Here is a 7331-nt window from a genome sequence, read left to right as displayed (position 1 = left end):
CGGCCGCCGGGGGGCGCTGCGCTGTGCTGCGAGAGCTATGTGAGCTGCCTCCTGGCCCTGTTGCTGCTCCTGCTCTTTGGACCTCTGGCCCTGGGGCTCCGGCTGCGTCCTGCTGCTCCCCCGTGTGAGTATCTGCGCCCCTCCCCCGCCTTGCCTGCCCCCTGCCAGCCCCTGCCCCCAGCCAGCCCCAGCCCGCAGCCAGCCCCTGCCCCCAGCCACCCACAGCCAGCCCCTGCCCCCTGCCAGCCCCTGCCTGCAGCCAGCCCCTGCCCCACCCCCTGCCCCCAGCCACCCCCTGCCTGCAGCCAGCCTCTGCCCACAGCCACCCCCTGCCCACAGCCACCCGCAGCCCGCCCGTCTGCATCACGTGCCCACAGCCAGCCCGTGTCACTCCCTGCCTCCAGCTAGCCCTGCCCCACGCCCCTATCTGCAGCCAGCCCCACGTCCACTGGTGCCCTGCAGTTCCCAGGGCAGTAACCCTGCACACGTGCTTTAATGAGGGGGGGCAGGGAGCACCTGGGACCCACACATGTGCACACCCTAGAGTGACCAGACAGCAAGTGTGAAAAATCGGGACGGGGGTGAGGGGTAATAGGAGCCTATATAAGAAAAAGACCCAAAAATTGAGACTGTCCCTGATCACCACCCACACATTTGAAACGGAGCTCATTTCTAGTTCAGCCCCATCTTTTTAAAAAAGAACTTTAGGTAGGGTTAAAATACATCTGTATTTCCCTGGACATGTCAGGCTTTTCGGTTCTTAATCACCTCCTGGGAAAATATGGACGTATGGTAACCCTATTGGTACAAAAAATACATGCTGTCGCACATCCCTTAAATCAGAACTTTTTATAGGGAACCCGTTGTTAAATCAGAACTTTTTATAGGGAACCCATTGTTAAGATTTTGGCAGCTCATCTCTGCTTGTACCCACAACATCCAGGATTGTACCCAAGCACCTGAACCACTCAGCTGTCACACCTCCTATGAAAGTGAGGTAAGGGACCATAAATTATTGGCAGACTGCAATGTTACAACACAGTGTACAGTAAAGATAATGCATTTTATAATCATGTATTTGTTATTGTTGAAGCAAGTATTTGCTCCTCGCTCAGCTAGTGACCCTTCAATCAGTAGTATCCCCTTTGGCAGTCTCAAACAAAGGCACAGCATTCTTGGCAAGCAAGACATTTTCAGCCACTCATGAATTGTAAACTGCTACGCTCGCCACACACACAGCACATTCTAGTCTTAAATCCTTCCTGCAGTCCAAAGCACATAGCATAGGCTGTGTGAGCCATACAGTTGCATGAAGTGACAAGGCCATTGTTCAGACCACAGTAGATGAATGAAAAACTGAGAAATCAGCCAAGAAACCTGTTTCTGCATCTTTCCCCTAATGTATTGTTAAATGCTGTGCCAGCTAGGGTGAGGGTAACACATTTTATTAGGAGTCAGAACTATGGTATGGAGTGTTTCCAAGATGTCTTTCACATGCCCTTGCTACTCCTCTAATAAATGGAGATCACAGCATTTTTTTGTTTTATTCAGTTCCTAGAAGTCTGGTGGCCACTCTGACAATGGTAAAAATAAATTAATAGTCATTTCATCTTAAACCCTTTCTTCTGCCCTTAGCACCAATCTATATCTTTCAAAATCAGGGTGATGTTGGATTAGTGTGTATATGTAGGACTGCATTAGTTCACCTCTATTGGACAGAAGTGGTTAACATTCAACAAGGAAGCTCTTTTTATTGTATATTGGTGTTTTCTAAAACAAACAGCTATTGACTGTGAAATTTACGGGGCTGAAAACACTAGATAGTTCTGAAATCCATATTGGTAGTGATAGCAAAAGGAAACACCCAGCAACAATAATCTATTTAAATCCTGACTTAGATTACAGCATACGTTGAGTTGTGAAGACAGAAAGAATGAAACTCTATGGGCCCATTTTCAGTTCCCCCTTTTTCCCCAAGGTTTGATGTATAACCATTCAAATAGGAGATATATTCTAAGAAATGTATTAATGACTTAAACCTTGCTGTGGGCTTGATTTTTCAACAGTCTGCAAATGCAGCCGGGGGGGCAAGGAAAAGATCCTACTCGCCATATATGTCGCTCCCTTGCCCCATATGTTATAAATTAGCTGACAATAAAGATGCACTGAAAATGTTTTCCACAATATCTTCTCTCTTTAAGAATCTTATGCTGTCGGACTTGTTTAACATATTATTGAACTTCAATGAATATGTGATATGGCATTAAAGTACTATACACAGATGCCCCTACTCTTTAATTAGCCAGTAACTTTCATATCTGCAATTCCTATAAAATTGTCTATTTATTTGGGATTATTGTAGAATTCTATGTAAATTTGCAGAAGGTGGATAATACTTGATTGTAGACTACAATTAACCATAGAATCTCTCTGGGCCCAATTCTGCCAGCCTTACTGAAACTGAGTAGTAACGTACGATGCCTGTAGTTCTATTGACTTCCACCTGACTACTCATGAGTAAGGATGACAACAATGAGCTTTCAAATCTCACCGAAAATGCTCTTTTGGTTTTCTTATGCAAATATTTAAGCAGCTAGAGAGGTACAGGACCAAAATCCAGTACTTTTAGGCTAACATAACTGGGTACAATTGTTGTATTGCAAATACAATACCCTCATGCCATTACAGAAGCTTACATTGTCACTAGCTCAGAGCAAAATAACTTCATGCTGCCTCCTAGTGAACTTGAGGAGTGCACATTGGTATCAAACTTCTGAAGCTTTGCTACTGCTGATGGGCACCAGATTTTCAAAGAAGCACAGTATTAGATTTTTCAAGAGCTCAGCCTCTACAATCAAGCCCAGATTTTCAAAAGAGCTCATCTATCAATGAGGCACCAAAAAATGGTCACCTTTTACAAAAGCACTCAGCAGCCATCAGTCGATTTGTAACACTTATAGTCACATTTTGAAAAAAAAACAGCCTCTGACATGATGCACTTTTATGAAAATCTTGTTTCAATTTGGGGGTGCTGAGCTCTTTTGAAAATTCCGGCCATGGAGAAATGCTTTCTCATAACTAAAAAAGCAGACAGAACCATTTGGCAAATAAACACATTCAGGTGCCAATTTTCAAAAGGACCAGCTTCCCTTTATGGGAGCAATTTGACCTTGCCTAATTTGAGCCCACTGTTTTCTCCCACAATTGAATTGTGGGAGGAATTTGGACCTGCACTTCAAATGCAAGAGCAAATCAGAGAAACTGCCTTTTGCCTACCTAATTAAAGGCATGGTTCATGTACTGAGAGGTAGGAGTGTTCTGATAGCTGCTCAGTTTTGCAATGAACAATTTTCACACATTGTCACAGGGTGACTGGCCCCTTTAAAAGGTAGTGGGTCCAGCCCCACTGTACCTCACTGAGCTCTCCTCCCTGGATGAAAGTTATCACAGTCACATGACAGGTAGTCCAAGCCTGGTAATAAAGGAGCCCCTAGAAAGCCAACCAGAAAAGAGTGAGCGGATAGCTTAAAAGAGGGCTGTCTAGGGAGAAGGATAGAATTAAAAGGGACCAGCTCAGAGAAGCTGATCCAGGGCTGCAGCCAGCCTGAGTTACCAGGCAACACAGGCCAATGAAGCAGGGTGATGAGGCTCTTGCTTAAGGGAAGGGGAATCTTCTTGGAGTATCGGACAGATTCAGAAGGAGAGCTATGGGAGCCCTGAATCCAGGGAGGAACAAGGGCTAAATTTAAAGGGCAAAAGATTAATAGATATTGTGTAAGAGACTTAATAAATGTGAGACCTCACAGGAGGAATTCTGCTCTGGAAGTGATTTTACACAATTCAAATGGGGGAGTAGAGGGCAGTGCAGTGGAAGAGCCACAACATATCACAAAGAGGTGTCCTGAGGGACAGTTGCCTGTCACACCAAAAAAACTTTTTTTGAAAATCTAACCCTGAGCATCACATTCTGGAAAAGGTTATACTTTATTCCTGAATGATATACTGAGGATATTGCATAGTGTTCAACTTGTGAAATTAAGAGAATGGGTTGAATGAAGAGCTTCTAAGAGGGACTGAGTGTATCATACTGTTTAAAATACTTGGAAATAGATCTGCAAGAAACTGCAAGAAAATGAAGTTGACATACTGAAATCGACTTTCTGTGGTGTCTTCACTGTGGTGAGTTGACTGCTGCCACTCCCCCGTCAACTCCACCTGCATCTCTTGCAGAGGTGGAGTACAGGAGTTGATGGGAGAGCGCTCGGGGGTTGATTTATCGCGTCTAGACTAGACGCGATAAATCAACTCCCGCTAGATCAATCGCTGCCCGCTGATCCAGCTGGTAGTGTAGAGATTCCCTTTGACTACTTTTGTGCTCTTCACTTCAGTCAGTGGAGTTACAGTAGCATGAAACAAGTTACTCAGTGGTAAATTAGGCCTTATGATTCTATGCTGCTTATCAGTTCAGTTGTGGCTTCTAAATCATGCTATGGCTGACTTGTTGCTGATTTTACATAAACATTTATTTTTAATTGATTTCAACTATGTGTATCTTTAAAACAATGAAATAAGAGTGAGCATCTAGCAGCACAATGCAGTCTGTGAACCTCTGCTAATCAGGATGACTGCTTATTTGGTATGTTTCTATTTTTACTGGTGTATGTAAATTAACAACTTTCTCAGATCCACTCTTTCTGTGAGGGGTACGCAAAATTGTAATGCCATAATCATTATCTTGGTGGGCGGCTGTAAGGTATAGCTCATGCAAATTGATTTAGCCAAAAAACTTTATGTAGAGCCTGAATGTCAGAGGTGCTGAGTACCCACAACTCCAAGTAAAGTCAATGGGAACTGTGGTGTTCAGCACCTCTGAAAATCAGGCCAACAACGTATATAAAAAGTATTTAATGCATATAAAATATGGATATATATTTTGATTTTATCTTTGCCACCAATCTCCATATGGTCTCTCTCTTCTTAGACCCCAGTTCCACAATCTGATCCATACGGGCAGACCATTGTGCGCAGACGGAAGTCAAGGACCCTACCCACAGATGCAAAAGTCCATTCATGCAGCTCAGATTTCAGACTAAGGCCTTAGATTGTAAACTGTTTGGGCCAGTTTGTGTCTTCTGGTGCGGGTGGACAGTACCATGGCCATTTTGAGCATTATCAACAAATAATGGGCCAGATCTTCAGCTAGTGCAAATTGGCATAGTTCATTGGCTTCAATGAAGCTACATTAGTTTACACCAACAAAGAATCTGGCTCACTCATAATAAATCTACTGTCACTATAAAAGGCTTAAAAGTTTAAAGAGTGAAATGCAATGCAAAATAATGTTTTTCCTTTTTCCTTTATTTCTTTAACATGTATAGAGGGGGTGCAAAGTATGTTTTTTTTTAAAAAGCAAACATTTCTGTTTGCATTTTCCATGAGAAATATTTGATCTGTATTTCTCTCTCTGCTGGAGGTATTCTGGGAATCACTTGGAACTGTCCATAGTGATGTCACATAAAGCTGTAGCCTGAGCTATGGCTCTCCTCCCTCAGATGGTAACTAAAGGAGTGGGATGCTGACTCTCAGAATCATCAGAGCATTCACTAATACTGTGGGAGACTGCTGGCCAGTTGTGGTAGACACGTGTTTGCCAGACTGCCTAGGGAAGCACATCTGCTATAGTTGGCATGGTGGTGCTGGTTTTTGGATGAGAGGTAAAACAGAGGTCTTGAACACTTGTGGTCACTTAAAATCCCATGGCATTTTTGACAAAAGTAGAGGCTTTCATCCTAGTGCTGTTGTTGAATTCCAGTTTGAGTAATTATGTTCTGCCCACCTCCAGTAAATCCCCCCTGAAATTTTAATAGGATATGGTGTTCTTCATTTCCAGTCCACAACTGAGGAGCAGCATTGCTTTGGACCTGATCCAAATACCAGTCAATAGGAGAGAGAGCCGACGGGCTGGTGCATTTTGCTCCAGGGATGTCTACATTTACATGCTTCCTTCAGAAAGAAGAAATTTGTAAGGATCTTTGGGCTCTTCAATCATTGGATTTTAATCACCACAAATAGTCAGGGTTACAGTTTTATGACCCATACAAAAACAAACACTATTGTGCCAGCTGTAGGGGTTCTATGTTCTAGGCAAACTGGAAATGCTAGATCACATCCTTGGTCCTGCTCCCACCCATTTCACTGTTCCAGTAACACAACAGGGTCAGAAAGTCATCCTGCACAATCAAGCATTTTGCAGTAATCCCCATATGGCATGTGTTGGGCATATAACCAGGAAGAAAGGGATTGTAGCAGGAGCACCACTGCTCTCTGGCAAACCTCACCTGATGAGATCAGCTTTGAAGCTGGTAAAACTATGCTGGGCATGTGGACAGAGTAGTACCAGCTTCAAGATCAGGGAACAGCACAATCACCTTTACAACTTCCCTTCCTCAGCTGTGTCAGATCTGATTAGGGGCAGCTGAGAACAGAGCCCACAGTATGTAACACCGACAAACAGGTACTAAAAAGTTAATAAATTTAAATAGCTATTGAACCTTTGGGGGTTGACCTGTTTGCTGCAGCCAGCCCTGATGCCTCCAACCTCCATGAAAGCTTTTAACTAATGCCCCACCTTGTAAGGAAGAGTACTTCCCACTGAGTCACTACCACCACTTCCTGTGGCCACTGTGTTTCTCCTAGAAGTTGTCCCTATCCAAATATTTACCTGGCCTGAGTCTGCATGGGTTGAAACCTGACAACACTCAAGCTTGAGAGGTATGTCTGGCTCCATGTATATAGACGTATATTGTAACATTAATTGCAAATCACTCAATGATGCATTGCTAGTGGCTCTGTACGTTTTTTATTTTTAAATTAATGAGTGTGATGTAGATAGCTTTGTAATTGCTATTATTTTGTGCCATTCTGTGTTCAGCTCAGCTGCAGAGAGGACACATACAAAGAGATTTTAGCCCAGATCCTCAGCTGATATATGGTGGTGTAGCTCCACTTGGTCCATCTTGTTTTGTTGTTCCTCTTTAAGATAAGTTGCATTTTGACTGAAAGTACATAGTAGCTCATTTTGTCTGGAAAACCTAACAGATAGAAGCAGGTCTGCGACGCTGACCTGAGTGAGAAGGGAGGGTAAAAGAGGCAAGACCTCCGTGTTCACCTGAAAGAGAGCCCATTATTTCCTGAAAGGATATCATACTGTACAGGTATCAGTCCAAGCAACTGTGGAAAAGTGTCCTGGTTAATAAAGCACTAGGATATTAACCTACAATTTATTCCATATTATCCCAGATTAATTACATGATAACTCTTGTACTTTAAAA

General features: G+C 43.3%; 1 protein-coding gene across 8 annotated transcripts in view; it reads left to right on the top strand.

Annotated features, from left to right (window-relative positions):
- The first annotated feature begins 887 nt into the window (after positions 1-887).
- SEMA6A (semaphorin 6A) overlaps positions 888-7331 on the top strand; it is a 205521-nt gene continuing 199077 nt past the window's right edge. The window contains exons 1-4 of one of the 8 annotated variants that reach the window (XM_045020630.1): positions 888-997; positions 5891-6022; positions 6697-6771; positions 7099-7214. The gene's annotated coding sequence lies outside the window, so the exon portion shown is untranslated. Of the gene's footprint in view, positions 998-5645; positions 5715-5882; positions 6772-7098; positions 7215-7331 lie in introns of those variants that run through there. The other 7 variants (XM_045020632.1, XM_045020634.1, XM_045020631.1 and 4 more) reach the window with 7 other exon arrangements.

This window comes from Mauremys mutica, chromosome 6 (genome assembly GCF_020497125.1).
Source record: "Mauremys mutica isolate MM-2020 ecotype Southern chromosome 6, ASM2049712v1, whole genome shotgun sequence".
NCBI lineage: Eukaryota > Metazoa > Chordata > Testudines > Geoemydidae > Mauremys > Mauremys mutica.
Note: the sequence above shows the minus strand (reverse complement) of the source record. Positions and strands in the feature narration are given on the sequence as shown.